Source organism: Thunnus albacares, chromosome 10 (genome assembly GCF_914725855.1).
Source record: "Thunnus albacares chromosome 10, fThuAlb1.1, whole genome shotgun sequence".
Taxonomy (NCBI): Eukaryota; Metazoa; Chordata; class Actinopteri; order Scombriformes; family Scombridae; genus Thunnus; species Thunnus albacares.
The window spans coordinates 32,231,354-32,253,908 of NC_058115.1; the positions used below are offsets into that span (position 1 = coordinate 32,231,354).

General features: G+C 39.2%; 1 long non-coding RNA gene across 1 annotated transcript; it reads left to right on the top strand.

Moving 5' to 3' along the window:
- The first annotated feature begins 1,629 nt into the window (after positions 1-1,629).
- LOC122989864 lies at positions 1,630-11,555 on the top strand. Its single transcript, XR_006405187.1, has 3 exons — positions 1,630-1,916; positions 6,481-6,856; positions 11,499-11,555. It is a non-coding gene; the product is annotated as an uncharacterized LOC122989864 (long non-coding RNA).
- Positions 11,556-22,555: the final 11,000 nt, after the last annotated feature.

The following is a 22,555-nucleotide window of genomic DNA, read 5'->3' on the forward strand; positions in this document are numbered from 1 at the left end:
TCCCGAGACCTGTAGGAACCCTGAATTAGTTTATTACGATGCCAGATGATGCCGTCATATGACGCCTGATAGATAAATCGATCGATAGATAGAGTGGAGGATGAAGCCTTCTTGATGAATTATAAATAATAATTAATGGTAATCAGCTCTCTGTTGATGGTTTACCTTGTTGTGGCCATGGAGCCAACAACATACACAATAGAGAGGATGCTAAATAGCTCTGTGTGTGTGTGTGTGTGTGTGTGTGTGTGTGTGTGTGTGTTTGTTTCCTTTCATTTTAGACAAGCATAAGGGCTCTGTAGCTGGCAGCATATTAGTGTGTGTGTGTGTGTGTGTGTGTGTGTGTGTGTGTGTGTGTGTGTGTGTGTGTGTAATTGTGCTTCATGTTAGAGGCGGAGCAGCCAGATTGATTGGCAATATTTTCCAATGGGTGCCATGGTAACAGATGTTCAAGAGACAGAGAGAGGGAGAGAGAGAGGGAGACAGAGAAGGAGAGTACATCTACTGAGCTGTTTTAAATTTTAAAACACATCTTCTCTTCCGCTCTCTCTCTCTCTCTCTCTCTCTCTCTCTCTGTCTCTTCTGTTTCTCTGTTCACACCACGACGCCGTCTATCACACCTGAAAACGAAGCTTTTTGGAAAACGCTCTCCAGAGAGGATAAAATCTGTAAACATTAGTCCGCCCAGGCTTGGCTCGGCTGAGGACAAGTGATGTTAAGAGGACAACCACCAACTGTGTCAGTTCAACCAATCACTTTGTTTCTGGTGCAGGATGACTTTCATCTGATCAGTGTCTGTTCACCAGATGGCATTTATACATTTCTTATTGTTCTCCTGAAACTCTGACTTTTTTCTGTGAGGTTTGCTCATATGAGTGTTCCTAGTCTGATTCAACAAACTCTCCAAACTTGGAAAACTTCTTGTAAATCGCTCTTCTCAGCCTGATGAACGTCACCTGTTAACGAGCAGGTGAACATTCCTGAGATGTGATCAACAGCATCATCAACACTTCTAAAACGTCCACAGAAGGCGACCTCTTCTGCTCTGTTTGTGGATTAGTTTTCATTCCCAAAAAATGTTCCCAAAGAGTAAAATAAAGAACCAAACAACAGACACAGTTAGCTGTAGACTAGCTGGTGAACATAGTGGAGCATTTAGCAGCTAAAGAGCCAGATATTTCTCCTCAGGAGTTGGTAGAGAGTAAAAACAGAAGCTAAAAGAGAGTGAATATTGGACTTACATTCACCAGGTGGACAGAAACACGACTCCACATGAATGATAATGTTGCTCCGTAACTACTGGATGTGGAAATAAGCAACTGTTTGCTAACAAGTTCAACATATCAACTTAAAAACTGATGATAGTGTCATGTCCTACTGGGACTTGGTTTTTGTTATCCTTCAGACTTTTTCTGTTTTTAGTTGGACTTTTTGAGGGACTCCTTCATTTGTGTTGCATTTGTTTCCTGGTTTGTCTGTTCCTCCTGTGTTTTTTTTTGTGTCACCTGTTTATTTACTTTAGTTCCTGTTTTATTTTGAAATATTTCCTCCTTGTGTCTGGCCACTTTACTTCCTGTGTTTGATGATTTCATGTGTGTCTCACCTGTGTCTCGTTTTCCCCCTCACCTGTGTTTCATTTGCAATCACTCCCTGTGTATTTATAGTCCAGTTTCTCTACAGTCATCTCTTCATCTGAATTTAACATTTCGCTTCAGTTTATTCTCCTTCTCCACACAGATGTCAGCATAAAATTAACAAGACAAACTGTTAGACAGATAGATGTCTCTTTCTGTTTTGTTACCGTCAAACAGGAGAACTGGTGTTTGCACAGGAATTTTTCGGTGGTTGCCTATAGCAACGTGACTCTCAATCACAGTGTACTTGTCCTCCAGTGTTGTCTTCTGTTTCATCAATATGTGAGTGTAAAATTCATCTGTGTATGTTGATGTTTCACCGGCTTAACTAGAGTGCATCTGTTCAGCTTTAGTTCAAGTTATAAGAAGCTTAGTTCGAGTAATATCCTTTGTTTCAACAGCTTATATAAGCACATAGACATTTAGATGTATTTTGAAAACATACACACATATATATGAGAAATAAACACACACACACACACACATATTTTGTATGTTGGCTGAGTCCTCGGTGTGTGTTTGTGTGTGACAGAGCTGTAGACAGAGACAGAATCTTTATTGACAGTCCCATCTAGTTAACTGTATCGACTGTGTATCAGCTGTGATCCTTCTGCTGATAGGTATTGATCTGATCACCTGTGTCACACGTCAAAACTGAGTTGCAGACGAGAGAGAGAGAGAGAGAGAGAGAGAGAGAGAAGGAGGCGATTCCTGATCCTTTATTCGGTGTTCCTCTCTCACTCGCAGGACTTGTCAGAAAGTAGAAGACTAACTTGGTGTGATGTCGAACCTAATTTTACTCTTGCTCTTCCTGTCCTGAGGCGGTCCTCAGGAGAGCCAGTTTCATCGTAGCATTTGATTGTTTTTGCTTGCTGCACCTGCAGAAACTTTCAAAGTTCTTGAAATTTTTCGGATTGAAGGAACCTTCACGTCTTAAAGTAATGATGGGCTGTTGTTTTCTTGCCGTAATATTGATTATTACAGTCGTGGATCAGGGCTATCTGCTGTTTACCAGCACTACCTCAGCACAACACAACACAACTGATGGTCTCAAACACATTAAAGGCAAGAAATCCCACAAATTTTCATTTTTCGCCACTTTTAAAAAGGCACACCTGTTAACCCTTTCATGCATAGTGGTCAGTGGACAGCTATTCAATAGCTGTTTTCTTATATATGCATGGGGTTTTAATGGTATAGTTGCACATCAGCCAACACAGTGGACTCTAGTGTGTCGTCCCATACGCTGCCATCCACTGGCCAGCCTTTGTAAGTGCAACACAAATTACTCAAAACCAAGATGGCCGCCGGCCGGCCGGAAAACTCAGCAGCTCAGGAATATCTTGCCAGTCCTTCTATAGTAATAGATCCTTGCAGGTAAGTAAAATTTTGTAACAACTAAGGAGTAATACAATTGTTAAAATTTCCGAGTATTGATTGTATGTTGGGAGAAAATAACGATTAATCATCTGTCCACTAAGTTGGACGACATGCATCACTGACTATATTTTAACTACAATTAAACTATTACTGCAACTTTGTTGTTCTTGAAAATACTTCATCTGCAGTATCTTTTTTTGACTGTAAATCAATTGATTTATGTTATTAAAATGTAACTTGCAGTTTTGAGGGAGCTGAGGATGCTGAGGGAGCTGAGGATGCTGAGGATACTGAGGAAGTTTAGGATGCTGGGGATACTGAGGATACTGAGGATATTGAGGGAGCTGAGGATGCTGAGGATACTGAGGGAGCTGAGGATACTGAGGGAGCTGAGGGAGCTGAGGATGCTGAGGATGCTGAGGATATTGAGGGAGCTGAGGGAGCTGAGGGAGCTGAGGATGCTGAGGGAGCTGAGGATGCTGAGGATGCTGAGGATATTGAGGGAGCTGAGGGAGCTGAGGATGCTGAGGATGCTGAGGATATTGAGGGAGCTGAGGATGCTGAGGATGCTGAGGATGCTGAGGATACTGAGGGAGCTGAGGATGCTGAGGATATTGAGGGAGCTGAGGATATTGAGGGAGCTGAGGGAGCTGAGGATGCTGAGGATGCTGAGGGAGCTGAGTGAATGTCCGGCAAGACTGTCTGGATTAGAAAAGAAGGATCTTCTGCATTTCAAGTCATCTGTAGCTCATGTGCTAATAAATGCAATAAGACAGAGCAGAGAGGCTGAGGAGTCAGGAACAATGTTCAGTGTTTTTGCATCGCATTGAACATTATTAGAATATGTTGAAATATGTTAACATTAGTTTAACAGCTTTGAAAATATTATAATAAGTATTAATTATTAATTATAGTTTTCAAATAATATATCATTTTATTCACTGGTTTGTTAAATGCATACTCCTAAAGTTGAAAACTCAAACGCATGCTGTCTACCTGAGTGGATGTGAAAAACTCCTTGAAAAATGTTTAAAAAAATGAAGTTCAAATATTTTTTTCATTTCATTTCCTAAAGGAGAATAAAAACACTTTAGTCATAATTCATGCAAGAAAATGTTAATTGAAAACCGCTCCATGTGTGCAAATATGAAACATATCTAAATATCTAAAATATTAAACATGTTTTTGTTTACTGCATGACTCCATGTGTGTTATTTCATCATTATGATGTCTTCAGTATTTAAACTAATAAAATAAAGACCCTTGAATAAGTAAATGCATCTAAACTTTTGACTTCTACTGTATGCACACAATTATCTCTTTTCTTTTATTTATTTTTTGATCGTGTTGTGTATGCACATGGGTTTAAAACAGAATAAACACAACGCTTCATTTAAAATATGAAGCTAAATGACACCACAACATGTAGTGTTTCTTCATGTGTTCCATTATTTTCTTTATGTGAGAACATGTGGGAGTACATGATGGCTCTCAGGCCCACTTACCACGAGAAGAAAGAGATTCAATGTCTTTTAAAATGCTCCTGCGTGTGTGTTTACAGTCGCGATCATCAGAGAGAATAAACGAGCGTGCGTCTATGTTGTGTTTCCAGTGTTTGCAGTACTAATGGGACGGTGAACAGGGCGCATTTAAGAGGGATCCAAGGTCACCTGACAAACAAAGGGGGGGGGTCAACCATTATTTTTACACCTGCCTCTGTTTACATGAGCCCCGCCCACCGTCACCCTGCTGTTTTATTTCCTGTCGTCTGATTGGTTGACCCTGTTAATTAAGCCACTTCGCCTTCTCTCTCCACACACAAATTAATGCTTATTTGCATACTTTAAATGTGCCTTTACCAAACACACGAACCCCTCATTGCAGAAATGACTACTGTTGCCATGGTTACTGTGCCAATAAAATAGCACTCATTCAGTACCTTTTTGATTTAACACGTCGAAGCTGCAACTTCAACACATTAAAGGAGCATTCTGGTGTTTTTACTCTTAAAACTGAGTATTTTTCAGCACAACTTTTTAGATTTATTGTCTGTTGCTGCTGGTTGACTCTGGTTCTTATTTTCACCATTTCATCCTTATCTTTTATTTGCATTTTATAAGTTTTAATGTTTGTCCAAATGTTTTCTTTTTGCTTTTGTGACAGTTTTGTTATTATTGTCCTGTGTACATGTTCAAAAAAGCTGAGTGATTCTGCTCTCACCGGACCACCTTTCATAAATAAAGAATGAATGAATTAATTTTCTTTCTTTCCAAGCAGCTGTTATTTTTGAAGAAAAAAAAAACAACAAAAAAAACATTTGAAAATCAGTTTGAGAGACTTGAAACTCGCTGCAACAAGATAATCCATGAACTTTTAATCAAATTCAAAAGCAGGAACTGATTTTTAAAAATCCCTTTAGGTGCATAATTTTAAGCTTTGTGAGTTGACTGCTGAACAGCGTTGTACTGATGAGGTTCACTGTCAGAAAAATCAAACATGGACATCATGAAGGATATTTTGGTCGTGTTTTGTAGGTATTCTGTTCAAACGCCGAACCCAGGACAAGAGTTGGAAATTAAATATGAAGTTACTGACTTTTGCAAGTATAATTTTTGGATTTGATTACTGGAAAATAACTCAACACTATGAGATATAATAATGTGAAGTTTGTAAAGCTGCATTCACCTTTTTACACACCCAGCAGACACAGTGTTACTAACATCAGCACGCTAACGAGCTCACTGATAATATTAACATGCTGATGTTAAGCAGGTATAATGTTTACTATGTTCACTATCATCACTGAGCATGGTAGCATGCTAACATTTGCTAATTAGCAGCAACACAAAGGAAAACTGAGGCTGATGGGAATGTCATCAGTTTTCTAGGTATTCCGTCAAAAACCAAGTCTTGGACAAGTGAAAATCACCAAAAGTTATTAGAATTCATCCTCTGGGGAACAAAAATTTCATGCCAATACATCCAACAATTGTTAAAACATTTCGCTCAAAGACACAAATGTCACCCTCATGGTGGCACAAAAGCAAAAGTCAAGGGATCACCAAAGTCGGATGGATCCATCGTGTGGAGAACATGGATGTCTGTGAAAAAAAAAATGTCATAGCAATCCATCCAATAGTGGCTGAAATATAAAAAGTATTAAAGACAAATCTCGGGAGATGGAGATGGACCAAATCTCTTTCAGAGGAATGTCCCGACCAAGACAGCAACAGCTCATAGAAGATAGAACGTAGATGTTACAAAACATATAAAACAGACTCATAAATACTTAAAAAATACACAATTAATACAAGAAGAGAAAAATAATACGTGTAAATAGGTAAAATCAACCGTATAAATAAAAAGGAATGACTAAACAACGACCAACCAACAACAGTTGACTCTGACTGTCTCTCTGTCTCTCTCTCCGTCTCATCTTTTCTTCCCTCCTCCTTTTGTGCTGCAGGTCATCCGGCTAACGGGTTAATTAGCTGAATGAAGTGCTCCGCAGAGGAAATGTCAGGCTCACTGGCTGCAGGTTGACTTCCCGAGTGGGAGGTTAAAGGTCGACGGCAGGTTTGCTGAACCTTTTCCCTCTCACCTTTATCTAAATGTCATCCAGGAACCATTAGCGTGGGCTCCACCGGGGGACACTTCATGTGGCGGACTGAAGGCAAGACGTCCTTGCCGCCGTTGATGGACCCAGCGACCCCTGAGACACTCCTGAACGCTCAACCAGTGTGAAACCTCCAGGGTTCAATGGGACGCCAAGAGAAGTCCTCACTTCCTGTTTCTGAGGGTGCTCCGAGATACTGAGGCGTTCAATACATCTGGGGGAAATGGTAAATATCAGCTTCCTGCTCTAAAGGTCTAAAAATCTACCTAGAAATTCAGTTTTCTGACTGTTTTCTAAATTCGAACCAAAGAAGATTTTCTGACCTTTACTGTAGTTGCATTAAATTAGTTAAAATGTGCATGATGATTTGTTTTAGGGTTAGGGTTGGTTAGTGTTAGGGTGGTTAGGGTTAGGGGTTGTGTTGACTTGTAGTTGGACACAAGACTTTTTAGCCAAGACTTATGGCGGCCTTACACCAAACAACTTCACGATTTCACTGTTGCAGACAAATTTTCAATGAGTTTTGATAGAGTTGTGGTGCATTCCCGTAATCTTGATAGTTTGGTGTAAGGTAGTCAAAAAACAAGATGTGATGTGACATCACCCATTGGTTTGTAGACTCACATTTTGAAGTCTCGTTTTATGGAGCCAGAAGCGATGAGAAGTGACCATATTTGGGCGAGAGTGTAGAGCTGTGGAGGAGCTCCCCAGGGTCCTAGTGCAGGTAGCCACAACCTAAAGCATACGCTGCTTTATCGTCTATTTTACTCTAAACGGGGCAGTAATTTACAAAATGAACATCATGTTGTATAGAAGAAGACTTGAAACAGGCGATTTAGACCATAAACTCATTAGGAAAGTGTTTACTGAGGTAAATAAATCAAGTGAGAAGTAGGGTCATTTTTTCATAGACTTCTATACAATCAGAGTTCTTTTTGAACCCAGTGGAGTCGCCCCCTGCTGGCCATTAAGGCACATGAGCTTCACTTTTCATGAGAACACAGAGGGTTCCTCAGGAAGGGACCTGTGGTGGAAAACTGCCTTTCCATGAATAGGCCAGTAATTGTGCAAAGATAACATTTATGTCAATAAGAGATAGTTCCCAAGGGAACTCGGAAGGGGAGGATCAGTGAGGTCACATTTTAATTTTCTGTGCGTGGCCATGTGTATTGGGAGAAATGCGGAAGATACCAAGTACAACTGATACATGTTAGAGAAGTGTGAGACACCGTTGGTTTCTGAAGATGAGTCATGTTTGGATTATTAAAGTGTTAAGATCAAACAGGGTGGGGTTCAGTGAATAAGCCCCACATTAGGAGGGGTTATGAGAGGTATATAATTTAATGTCTTATGATTTTTCATTAGGTTCTTTATCCCAGGATCAAGGCCTCGGTTTGCTTTGTGTTGCTCTTTATGCAGAGTAAACATACTCACATTGAACTCTACCAGCTTCCAGTGTATTTCTTTGAGTCTTTCTCTTATAAGTTTTGAGTTTAATATTAAGTTGTGGGTGACCTGAAGATTTATTGGCCCATCTAAAGATTTTCCACAACAGGCCCTTAAAGAGACAGGAGCCTGTTTCAGACAAAGGCTGAACTGAGGAGCTGCATAAAGGGCCAGTTTAAGATAAATAAGGAGTTTTTAACTCTAAATCATGCAGAGATATTCCAGTAGACCCTCATATTAAACATATAGACCTAAAAATATGCAGAATATGGCCATGTTAAGAACAAATCTGTTCATACAAGTACTTTTCTTGCAAGAGAACCATTGTGTTTGTTGGCTTCAGTGGATTAAACAACAAATTAGGAATTGAAATTCATATCAGGAAAATGTTTCTCCCACTTCTATATGGGTGCCCGTCACATATGTGTTCAGAATGAGTCCGTTTCGGTTTATTGATGCAAATTTGAGCACTTGAGAGCTTTTTCAGTCCGTGTTTATTATCTTCAAAGATTCCTGTGAACCAGGCGTTCCAGTAGATAAACTGCTACTGTTGATAATTTGTTAATATTATTTCAAAACCCCATTAATGCACCATTGTGACGGTTCCCCCTTCCTGGGGTCCATGAAAACAAAAAGAACAACCCGGGAACACACATGTAGGCATGTGACACACAATCCACAATATTAAGTTCAATCAACCCCCCGTTGCTGCCCATGGCATCACATTCTCTTCAACTACATGAGAAAGAATAACGCTGATTGCCGCTGCTCATAGTTTACTGCTTCGTTATAATGTGACTCATTAAGAGCCTTTTCAACTGTTTTTCAGAGGGAGCAGATTATTCTATTGAGTAATGATCTGTACATGCTCGGCTGCTTGAAAACACACGGAGAGAATAAGAAAAAGGGGGGATACTATAGGTTTGTAATTCAGTACAGGCAAGTGAATGTTATTTATAGAGCAGAAGATAAACAGAAAGACACAACATGTTAAGAAAAATGGGGAAAAGAGACAGGTACATGGCCAAAAGTATGTGGACAATGGAGCATCCCAGCATTATTTTTTGCTTTTATTTTTTATTTAACCAGGAAAACATCATCGACAGTAAAAGTCTCTTTGTCAAGAGTGTCCTGGTCAAGATTCATTTTACATTTACAGTCTTCAAATTGCACATTGGTATCATAAAACATGAACCAAACCATCTTGATACTAATTCATGAAGGCGATGTGTGTGCTGATGTAGCAGTGATGTACTCTCTCTCTTGCATTGTGTTAAGGATGACAAGCACACAGTCGCTTCTCAGCTCCGTCCCGGATTTATTCTGGTAACAAACACAGTGGCATTAGCTCTCCACAGCCAACTCTGGTCGCAGAAAATACACACCGAAACAAAACAAAATTAATTACTCGCTGCCGATATCCAGTTGCATCACGAGCAGTAGCTACGAGCTAACATTGAGCTAGCAAGATCACCGATAACTGGTTCACATTGTTGCCAACACTTGTGGTTATAAAACACACTTTTACCCATAAAACAAAGTTATAAAATACATGAACGGAGCTTAGTACGGGCACTGGGCATAGCAGACTGCTGACCGAACACGTGGTGCAACCGCGAAGTCTGCAAGGGCCCGTTCAAGAGGCGTTCAAGCACACACTCAAAAATAAGATTCTGTAGTAGCTTACACATTGTAAGAGTAACAAAGTAAATAACATAATATTAAAAGAGTTGGTAACTAATAATACATTAGATTCAGTGCGTATTCAATAACAAAACATGGCAAGATGGTTAGCTATGACTAGCTATGTAACTCCGTTACACTGACAGAAAAGTTACTGAAAGGAGCTTCAACGCGAGGTGAGATCTGTTAGCGTTAGCTGCTAACGCTACTTCCAGCCGACGCCGAGCTCCTCCCGGTTGAAGGCAAAGTTGAGTTTTTATTGTCTTTTAAATGTCTTTTATTTCAGTTTTTATTTCTTTTTCATTTTCTTTTGTTGTTCTTACATTACTGGAATTGTTTTTTTTTTTTTATCAGTTTACTTTCTTTTCCTTTCTTTTTTTATTTCACTATTTTGCCCTTTTACTTTATTGGTAGACTCGTTACTACTGACAGTTTTATTTAGTCTGAAATTTATTTATTTTTTTAGTCTTGTTATAAAGCTGTTTTGATTCTATGAAAGCTTTATTTTCTTGTCTTTTTTTGCTTTATTGAGTTTATTATATCAGCTGTTTTGTGCATTTTAATTATTTTTGTTATTATCACAGTTATTTATTTATTTATTTGTTTGTTCAATTATTTTTTTCATTTTCATGTTTTCTGTGTTGAAGGACCCCCTTTGAAAACGAGACGGTGCTTCACAAGGGATTTATACTCAAATTAAAATTTCAAATAAAATACATTTTTCATAATTTGTTGATTTTAATTTGCTGCCTTGTGTGATGCACTTGTACAACAAAAGATTATTATTCTTATTTATAGACCTGGTTTTATACATGAGGTTGTTTGTCATGTTGAAACAGGAAAGAGAAAAACACAAACTGTTGACCCAAAGTTGGAAATACACTATTGTCTAAAAAAAAATAACATCATCATGGGAACTAAGGAGATCAAACCAGGAAAAAAGTCAGAAAGAACAGAAAATATAACAGACACGTGTCCACATACTTCTGGCCATATGGTGAAAGCGTCAGAGATACCACAAACACAAAAACACAAGTCATGATACCTCACATCCCGCTGCGGTTACCCCAGAGCCCTCAGTGTTATCAACTTCCAGCAGTGATTCGTTATTTATGCTTCAAACACAAATACATACAAACACACACACACACACACACACACACACACACACACACACCAAAGGTTCTCTAAATAAACCTCTGGAGGTTAATCTAATTTGTCAACTGCGTGTGTGTGTGTGTGTGCGTGTGTGTGTTTCTGCAAGCAATTTGTCACTCTTTCATACTGCAAGTATTTCATTAATTGTCACAGCTTTGGTCTTTTTTCATTCCATTGTTCTTCTTCTGTAACACTGAACACTAAAAGCTCTGATTAATATTTATTTTCCTTTTTTTTTTTTTTTCTCAGTTTGTACGTTCTCACTGTAGCTGTGTCTCTCCTGCTCGCTGCTTCTGTGGTTTCCTGTTACTGTTTGTTGCTACAACGCGCCGATTTCCCCCCTCAGGGATCAATAAAGTTTCATCTGATCTTATCGATAGATGTTTACTGTCAGTGTCTAATTAATTTGGCTCGTTAGCAGCAGGTAGCCGCCGCAGATTACAGATTACAGTCTATTCATCAAAGCGAGACGAGACAAGCTCGCTGAATGTAAAGCAGCTTCTGCTTAAAGGGAAGAAGCTGCTCGGCTGAGCTGTCTGCCTTCCTGCCTCGGTGACCTTTGACCTCCATGTGGACTTCAGGTCAAAGGAGACACTCGTCTGGAGGGCTAGGAGCCGGATGCATGAAACTGTGTGTTTGCACAAAGCCAGAAATATACATCAGATTTATAAAGATGTGTTGATGAACGCATGCAGGAGCCTCATTTCCACTCTAACAATCAGTCATAAACGGATGAAGACGTCCTGAACCGGACGTTTTCATATCAACTCGCCGGCTGCTCCACCGGTCTGGACGCCTGTCGATGAGACAAACAGGAAAGAAGAAGTGACGTTTCACAGATTGTGTTGCACCGGTGAGGTTCTCTATCATTACTCTGGCTCTTTATACCGTCCATATAATGTATGTAAATGTAATCAATGATTCGTTTGCAGCGCTCTAAACTAAACTAAATCGACATCACAAGGTGCAACACGACTCAGGATAAAATAAAAACAACATTAAGAGCAAAATAAAATGTGGACTCGTATGTGAATTAAAAGAATGATAAAAATTAATCACACAAAAGTAATTAATAAATGTTACGTTTATCATACAATCAGTGTAGCTGGTTGTCATAGTATCATTTATCTTTTTTCATCTTATATCTCATCTTCACCTCATTACATCATCCTCAGATCGCTCATTTATTAATATTTTAATATTATTAATGTTAACAGTTATTATTATTATTAAAATGTAGTAAAATATATTGAATTAACATGCTTTTTATTGGTCAAACTAAGCTTTCTAATGAGACGGCTGGAACTGCTTCTCTTGGTGAGGCGTTTGAGGTCAGGTGGTTGTGATGATGATGATGATGATGATGATGCTCGCGGCTGTTTTTTCCAGGTTTGAGCGGTTCTGAGTCTTTGCAAGAGTCAGTTTGGAAAAGAGCTGCCTCACAGCAGTAGGTTGTCCCAAACAGAGAGATGCATGTCTCTCCTCAGAACGGGGGGAAAATCCTCAGGATGTACATACGGTTTATGGAAGAGGAGCAGAGGGAGGTTGTTGTACCTGGCTTTGAGCTGGTGTTGTAGGTTGTCAAGCGCATCAGCTGGTTCCACATTAAAGGGCGTAGCAAATATGCTCAGATCCTTCTGTTTACTTTTCATGTCCTGAAACCCTCTCGCCAAATGCCTGAAGGAGTTTTACACACTCGCCGGCATGTTCAGATGTCACAGCAGGCTTTTGTTCTTGCACAGTTGGAAAATACAGTGTTTCACCTTTATAGTTACGCTTGCCACAACTTTAATTTTGAAAGCAGAAAGCTGAGAAGCCGGTCGGGAACTTTGAGCTATCTCTGAATCCCACGACAACTTTTCCCTCCGTCTCCATGAATCGTTTTACTTCTTCTGTCAGTTTGTAAAACCGTGTGAACATATTTCGGTGATTCAGCCGTCGCACCTCATTATGATAAACCAGATCTCCGTACTGTGATTACAGCTCACTCAGTAGCTCCTTGAACTGGCAGCTGTTTAGCTCTCTGCCTCTGATAAAGTTCACGGGGGAGACGACAGCTGTCATTACATTGTTGAACTTCAGGGACTCTCCTGATGTATAATATGGCAGCATACAACTAAATCACAACATCGAGACCGAGACGACTCATTTCTTTTATGGCCGATACAGTTGATCCCTTCTGCAGACCGACCATGGCCGGGGCTCCATCTGCGGTAAGGCCACTTAACTTTTCAAACGGTTGTTCAAACGTGTTCACAGCCAAAACAACTTGCTGAAACTAATCCTCACCTTCGGTAGAGCCATGCATGGTTTGCAAAGACGGCAAATTCCTCCCTCGTATCAAACTCGGCAGTAATCCTTCACATAAAAACGGCTGGTTTGGCAGCGTGTGTTATGCGTGTTCTTCGAGACAAACTGACACTTTGGATCGGTTTAACTTTGTCCGGTGCGTTCACCACAAAGCTTGTGAAAGCTGCTCGTTGGACACCGAAACGTTATCCAAATGCATTTGTCCTTGCAAGTCATCCAGTTGAACATGTTTTGAGTTGTAATGACGCTTTTTAATCACTGTGAGCGCATCACCACAAACTAGGTACACTGACTCTCCTTTTACTTCAACAAATAAATAATCGTTTGTTTATTTCTCTTGGAAAGCTCAACATTCTGCATCTTCTTTTCTCTTCTTGACAGTCTCCATGATGCATGTGAGCGATGACACGTAACTGTTACATGGATGATTAACAGTCACTTTTGTCCAGAGATATTTTTTTGTATTTATGACTAGCCTCGTAGGCCGGATCAAACGGTCTTGTGGGCCGCATACGACCCGGAGGCCGGACGTCCCCCCTGCCCAAGGTCTAAAGCATGCATGAGGTGTCCTCAATCTCACCACATATTCTGTTTATAAAAACCAGTTTATGTGCATTTGCATGGATTTTGTGTGTATGTATCATTTATGCATCTGGCTCCTTGACTCCTGCATTTTAGCGAGTGTTTTTTGTCCAACCCAGAGTCAGATGAGAAGAGTTTCTTCTATGTGTTTCCAATCATGGATGGATTATGAGACAAAGGGCTCCTACCTATCAGATCAACCTCTCCACACTCTTTATTGTGGTATTTCACAAGTGAACCTGACTGCTAACATTCTGCTGTTGGTTAAAAACACATCCTAAACTTCAGTATTTTGTTATTGCTGGAGATGAAAAGCAAAGTCTTTCCCAAAGTTTCCCGCCACTGCTGATTCACACTGACACTCCTCCCATATCACAATAAATACTGTATCTCACTCTAACCTGTAACGCAGGTTATATTTTCTGAAATCAGAGCTGTTCTGCACTCAAATATAGAAATATTTCAAATAAAAATATATGAGTTGGTGTTGGCGAATACGCCCCTTTAAAGAAACATTCCTACTTCTGACTGAAATGTTCAGAGTCCAGAACAAACAAAGATTATAGACAATAGACAGCCTTCCTCCAAACCCTCACAGCAGCCAAATCTGTGCTTAGCATCTTAAAAATGTATGTATGTATATATATATATGTATATGTATGTCTGTATACTGTGTGTGTGTCCACTCTGGGCTGTTAGTTTGGTCTCTTACTTCCAATGAAGGGACATGCTACAGCATAACATGATACTTTAAACCAGTGGCTCCTGATCTTTTCTTGCTTGTGGCCTCTTAGTATCAAGTAATATCACAGCGGTGTGGACATGAAGCTGTGAGCCAAAAAGTGATTTTTCTTCCTTCTCAGACTGTTTGATTTTAAAGGGTTTTTAGAGGCCAGAGATGCCAGAGGAGGTGAAAGTATCCAGCATATTAAAAGAAAAGAAAGTAACAAAACAGACTTTTTCTTTCTTTCTTATTCATTTAATCATTTTTTTTCGAGCTCTCAGTTTTTATCTCAGGAGGCCTTCAGGGGGCGAGGGGGGAGGAGGGGGAGGGAGGGAGGGGGTCACAACCCCAAGATGACAACAGGGAGCTTCGTGGCAACATTTTGTTTTTGTCCCTTTTCTGTTTATACATGACAAGCCGGGTCAATAAAAAAAAACACAACAACATTTTTGTCCAGTTTGTTGTGGAAGAAACGCACCGAGCCCCGACCTCAACCTCATCTGACACCGACTGCGAGCCGGACCTTATCACCCGACATCAGTGCTGGACTTCACTAATGCTCTTGTGGCTGAATAGGAGCAAAACTGCAGCCAGGTTTCAACGTCTGCTGGCAACCCTGAAGAGTGGAGACTGTTATAGCAGAGCAGATTAATGCCTGTGGCGTCAGAATCGCATTAAACTATCAGGCATCCGCATACTTTTGGCCGTGTAGCGGAGCACTAAAGTGCGTCTTGAGGATATGCTGTAATCTAAATGTTCAGACCACATGGGTGCATTCAGACTGCAGGTGTCTGGAGGGAATTTTTTTTTTTTTTTTTTAATAAAGGTTCCTTCAAATGAGTCATTTGTGCACTGAAATTACAAATCATTCCTCAAAATCCTCATCTGGGACTCTTTTTATTTTTTATTTTTTTCGCCTCGCTTTCGCACATTGTACCATTGAATTACTTTGTCCGTTCCCTCGCCATTAATAATTCAATAATTCAGTTCAATAATTAATATTGTTATCAGCTTCTTTCCATTTGTCCGTGTCCCCTTGACACCCTCAGTTTGGCCCACTTGGATTAATGCAGTTTAACTTTGTTGGAGCTCTGATTGGATGTTTCCTACAGCAATGCTCTCTGGGACTATTATAGTTCACTTTTCTCCTCAAGTATAGTCTTCAACTTTCTTTTTTTTTCAAATCAACGAAGCAGAATTGTTTCATCGGAACAGTTTCTCTTTGTTTGATGATTAATGATGATTATCTGAGGAAGGATTATAATGATTCTTGTTGTTTTTCTTATACCAAGTTTAATCAGCTTAATTTCCTCTGTCGGTGTGTTTTCTTCCTGCTTCGTGTCGCTTCCAGTCCGTCTGTCTGCAGGTTTGACAGCTGTCCTCGGCCTCCTGTCACAGGAAACACACAGAAAATGACGACTATGAAAAGAAACTAATAAAAAAAAAGGAGGTAAGGTCAGTAAGAATGCAAAACAAACCTCCCGTCCTTCCTCTTTACCTGTTTTTCTCTCGTTTCTATGACAAACCTGATGCTTTATTATTTTTTAATAGAAGTTGTATCACCGCTCCTAGAAAAATTACTGTTATTACTGTTAAAACGAACAACTAATATTACAGAGAATTACACAATATCTTCACTAAACTTGCAAAGCTGTTTAACGTGTGAAAACAACAAATTGTGTCTTCAGCTTGTTTTTCATAAACGAGAGGAAAAACACCAAAGAGTTCAGTTTGCTTGAAATTAACCGCGACGTGTCGTCCGACGGTATCTGATGGTAAAAAAAAGTTTTTCTATCTGTTCTGAATGGTCACATTTGAAGTTGGGAGGAGGGGGGGAGGGGGGCCTGTTTTCACAGAGTGGGACGAGACGCAATCAATCGCACAGTGGGGATAACAGTGCACACTTTATGACAGTTTCACAAAAAAAAAATCATGGTGTTGCTCTCGGTCGTTCACATGAAAAGTGACGGAAGTAGTTGTGTGAAGTGTGGATGTGAATATCAGGCCTTTTTTTTTTTGGGAAACTTACAAAACTTGTAGGATGCAGTCCTCTAAAGAGATGTTTTCAGAGGCTGGTAGATATCCCACCGAGTCCTACATTTGAAGCATATTGACGCCTTAAATCTTCTTTTTTTTTGTCCTCTTTTGGTCAACAAAGAACTAAACATCTGACCTTTTAATATGAGTTATTACCAGCCAGGTTTCCATCCAAGTTTAGTGCAGATTTTAAGTGAATTTCCAGAAACTGTACCAACCCTAAAAGCATTTTTTGCAAATTTTCTATGTTTCCACTCAGGTTTTTAAACATGCAAATCGACAAACACAGGTGGATGGAAAAGCGCTTACAGAGAGGATTAAGAGCAACATCGCCGCACAGCCCTCGGCCATGTCTGAGCAGACCTGACGTCACCGAAGGCTCAGGGTTTTTCTCATCCACGCTAAAGCTGCTGCTGCTGCTCAGATTTATCCACTCTAGAGATCAAAAAACTTTTTTCTGGGTTAGAAAGTCGTCCAGCATCGTTTGCAGATCAGCTGCAGCTTCAGTCTCCCGTCTGTGTTTACACACGATGCGTTCATGCTCGTTATTGAGCGTAGGCCGATCCATAATCGGTGTAGTAACATACGTAAAATTCAATCAGGAGAGACTTCATTTTATTGAACATGCATAATGAGATGAAAATGTGAAAAGTCTTTGGCGATTAGACCCTATCGTGATGTCATCATATCCACAAGGAGGAAGTTAAGGCGTGAGAGGAATGGAGTCTGTAAACTGGTGGTGGTGATGAATCTGGGAATACTGGGATCTGGATAATGAGAAGAAGAGGAGCAGGCTTCTGATGTGACGAAGCGGAGGTGAAGGTGAAATGACAGCTGACATCGACGGAGAAAAGAACACATTTAAAAGTTGGCAGCTCAGACGTGACAAGCCGATGGAAACTGTGAGTCAGAATCTGGTTTGTTAAGTCAAAGTAACGCCTCTGATCAGCTGATACGAGAGCAGGAGAGGCGGTGGCAGAGAGAGAGAGAGAGAGGGGTGAGAATGAATGAGTAATACATAGTCTTCCTGCTTGAACTTACATTAGAAAAAAAAATGAAGCTTTGAAGTTTAAATTTGCGGTTACGCACGTAAAGCGTGAGCGAAATGTGAGCTATTACCTGTGGAGGCAGCTGTACTGATTGAAATAGAAATGTTTCTGCTCGGTTAGTGACATGTCAGCGTGGACATACAGACGCTTTTGAACGTCATCACTGGTGCAGCAACTATCTGGAAAATGATTAAAGGACAGTTTGTAGGATCAGATGATTAGATAGTGCATATCTAACTATTAGAAAGTATAAATAATGGACGTTATAACTCCTGGAATCACTTTTATAACTTAAGAACCGAGCAAACTTTCAACACTGTGAACTAACTTCATAACTATGATTATGAGTGTGAGTGCAGCAGGGGCTGATCTGCAGAGGACAGACAGAGAATATTGATAAGGATATTACAGCTGATCAGTCAGGGTCCACACAGGCCGGAGGGTTAATTACTGAGAGGGATGCTGGGAAACGAAGGCGACCGCCGAGGTTTTAAACTCCTCTGGAGACAAATCTGTCACAGCGTGTCTTCAGGAAGACAATGAGGAAAAACAAGCCAAGGAAACAGACAGAGACTAAACGGTATTGACAACACCGTTTTCTGCTCTGATTTAACTCACTGTTGGCGCCAGACGGGTGGGGTTTGTTAACACAGAACAACACCAGTGACAGTGTCACAGATAGACATCCACTAAAAAAAAAAATATATATTTATCCTCATCTGGAAACAACCCGTATAATGTTCATGTATTTTATTTGGTTTAGTTCATTCTGCTTCGTCATGTTGCACTTTTAAGATTAACGTTGTTGTGGAAATGTTCTCTCGAGAAAGAGAAGGCACACAGAGACATAAAGAAAGTATTAAACATTGTTACTTGTTGAAGCAGTTGTAAACACTGTACAATCCATCACATCGTCAGTAACAATTATACAAATGTCCAAACACAAACAGAAATACAATCATCTTGTATTTTTGGAGAGAAAGCATGTTGTTCAGCTGGCCCTTTCTCTAAAGATTGTGAACTCAAACTTGACAGCTTTATACCTCTCCAGAAGCAAAGCTAAAAAACAGTCTGGTTCCTAAATGGACACTTCCACAAACCATTACACCTTCTTACAAACAAGCATGGTCTCTAAAACAGCAGGCTTAAGACAAAGATATCTCTAGCGAACCCCAGAGGTCAGCAAGCAACTCTCAGATAGAAACAGGTTCAAGAGTTCAACTAGCCTAGGAGCAGGATTTCTTCACCAACATGTGTCCCCAAAATGACAATGACATTACATCACATTCAGTTGATAACAAACATTGACCCCGTAGTTTGAAAACATTTGTAACATATATACAAAAGATTTATAAAATGATAACCTACTATTCAATTTTCTTTCACAACGTCACCGTCATATAAAACAAGTTTTCACTTCCTCGTGACGGACATTAAAGTATTCTAAAGAAATTCTGTGTTTCAGTTCATTTCTTAACAGCACCTGAGGTTAAGGCATCCACCCAGAGGCGTACGTTACCTTGCTGTTTGATCATTTGCATCATTATGTCTCGATCACATCAGCATTTTATTACAATTGAACTGCCAACAATCGATGGATATGTGAAGTAAATCTACATGAATATTTTGCGTCACACAAATTTGTGAACTCATTAGTTGTCTTGAACCCTCCTCTGTCAGGGTAGAAACTGCTCCACCGAAGAAGAAATGTGCTTTAGACAGTTAAGAGACAGGAGTCAATAGTACAGATACATTTTTTGGAACAAACTGTGTGAATTTAGCCAGTTTGCTAACTGTCATTTAGCAAAGCTTGTTGACACTGAGAGCGTTTTTTTTTTTTTTTCCAGCCTTCAATAACTGTATTGAATGAAAAGATGTAACAATCCTGAGAACAAAATGTCAGTAAACTGCACAGTACAGAGAAAGAAAGCAGCTTGGAGAACTATTGTGATTGTCTAGTGCTGATGTGTTTTTTTTCTTGGAACTTGGTGCCACTTTCTGGTGTGACCTGGTCTCAAAATAACCTAAAGTGGGCCCTGTATTAAGACTTGATCTTGTGGTTCAGTCCTATAAAGGGTTATTGTATAAAATTACCTTCATTACTTTAGTTGGAACATGCTACATCACCCTTGAATACATTCATTCTTTCTTTTTTTAATATTTTTTCATTATAGGGACGTTATAGTTATATAGCATGTGTCTTAATGATCTCTTAATAACATTAATGCATTGGCCAGTGCATTCATTTTATTCATTTTTAACCAAGTTATCACAAACTAATAGACACATAAACAGGAGTACTGATGTTTCGGTGCACTGTACTCACACAATGCACATAAGGCTCAGGGGGGGTTGACAAGCGGGAGGTCAATAGGGGCCTAGTAGCAAAATGTTTTTGCCCCTGGGCCTCTTCATAGGAAAAACTGGGCAATGTGTTTTAATGAAAATGAAGCTCTATGCCTGCGGCTCCAATACCCTGTAAATATGTATAATCAAGTCTTCAACTTCCTTGTAAGATTTAAAATAAAGATGCACTGAGTGGAAGACAATTTTACCTTGGATTATTATATCTCTATGATTGTCTTCTATTGTCTTACCATCCTGGGAAAAAAAAAACTGCTCGTTGTAATTGTTTTTGTAACACAAAAGAAACACACTTCATTATCTTAGTGGAACAAAGGAAAGAAAAATGGAAAAGTGAGTCAGAAATTGCAAAAAAAATCTAAAAAAAAAGGTAACATGTATTTTCTGCTGGTGTACAAGTGAACCTTGACACACTGAGAGAACAGACAGAGCCCAGACGCACCACTGTGTTCAACAGAAGCAAGGTAAATGTTCACAATGACAGTGAAAGAGGACTTTATCACATTTCTTTCATTACAAATACAGTAGAGGAAATACTGGAGACCTTGCAGCAGTTTGTTGTTTAGATATAACCATGTCTGACCACATAATACTTCATCATTTTTTTCCAGTGTGTCTTTAAACAACCGTCAGGTTCTCATATGAACAATGAAAGAGGTTTTGCTCGCTGTAATACCGGCTATTAAAAGAACATGTGATACTTCTTGACATTTGACAGACAGATTCTCATGAATTTTGGTTCAGAAATTGAAATGAGCAAACAGGAAGTGAGATACGATAGTGTGAGTTAGTCATTTCAAAGGATATCTGCCACATTTACAGTCTTTTTAGCGTCAGATTCCCTCTTTGTGTTTCCCTGTTGAGCTGCAGGTGGAAGTATAGTAACAAAAAGAAGGACTTTGGCACTAAAAAGACTGTAACGTTGAAAGATATCAACTTGATTAGACTCATTTGGACGCTGAAGCTTCATATTAGCTTCAGATAAGGTCATTATGAAGGGATCTTCTAATGGTCAGTGTGAACAGGAGGAATGATTGCAGCAAGAAAAACATATTTCACTGTTCACTTGAAGTATTGTGAACCCGTCCTTTAATTTCGCTGCTAAACTCAAACAAAAAAAAAGACAAAAACATTTCATTAACCAAATCATACACATCCTTCTTTCACAAAAGTATTATGGTTAAATAAGTTAACATATCCAGTTAAAAATGTTCCCCCAAACACAAAAAAAACAACCTCTAAAATTCAAAAATCCAAAATCAATGTATTGCTGTTTCATCACCCTGTGATTTGCTCCAAACAACCAAAGATTGTAGATATAAGAAAACCACTAAAATACAGAGATGACAACTGCATCTGCTTCAGCGTATGATGTAATATTTTGATCATGCATGTCGTGGTAAATTAAGGGTGTGTGAATCCTGGCACATGAGCCGCAGCTATGCTCATCAACCCTCCCATTTCTGTGATCTTAATGTCTCTGTAATTAACCAAAAGTACAAACTGCTATTTACAGAGACCTGATTAGCCAGGCGGCAAAGTAGACACAGTAAACATCGCTCAGAAATGTCAAGCTAAAAAGGAAAAGAAATCCACTTAGAAACTGGTATTTAATGTTTATAACTCTCCAGAGAGTTAAATATATATTATACAGCTAATCAGGAAACCCAAGAAAAACATGTGATAATTGGATTATTCTGGCGACAAACTAAAGAAAAACCATCTAGCAGTGAAATAAAGTTGTTGAAATTAGCACCACCAGTTACATTATAATGCTAACTGCAAATTAATGCATCAGTAATTGTAATTCAATAACATGACACTATGAAAGGGGCCATACTGCAATATGTATACTCTTAGTTTTGACACTTTGAGTACATTTTGTAGATAATATTTCTGTGCTTTTAGGTAAAATGTTGAATGTAGAACTTGTACTATTACTTTTTACATCATGGTATCGCTACTTTTTCTTCTACAGGCCCTATGTCAATGTCACCATTGTCTGTTGTTGTGTCGAAAAGGCATATTTACTTGAAGTGATAGAAAATACTGCGGTTCAGTGATATTATTATAGTGTATTTCCATTAAAATCCAACTTGTGTCAAATATTTTCATAAAATCAGGTTGTATTTTTCTCGATTCTAGTGCCGCAACCCACATTACTATTCTTTTTTGTCGGGTATCTAGGCTACAGGGACATGCTAAAATAAGTTTTAAAGCACTGGTAGGTTTTTTTTTCACTTTTTAACGAGTAAATTCAGATAAAAAGCACTTGATAGGATATTTCACCCACTTGACTTGCACTAGTGTATTATACTATATAGCACATTAACATCACTGATCAGTTTAAATACTCAGCAAATAGTATTATAATTATGGTTATGTCTCTAATAGTTGTTGTATATAATTTAGCTTTTAATTGTATTTGTGTCTTTCACCTACCTCATTGTTTTTGTATTTTGATTGATGTCAAGTGGCTGCTGTAACATTTTAATTTCCCTTTGGAGTTAATAAAGTACTCTATCTATCTATCTATCTATCTATCTATCTATCTATCTATCTTTCTATCTAT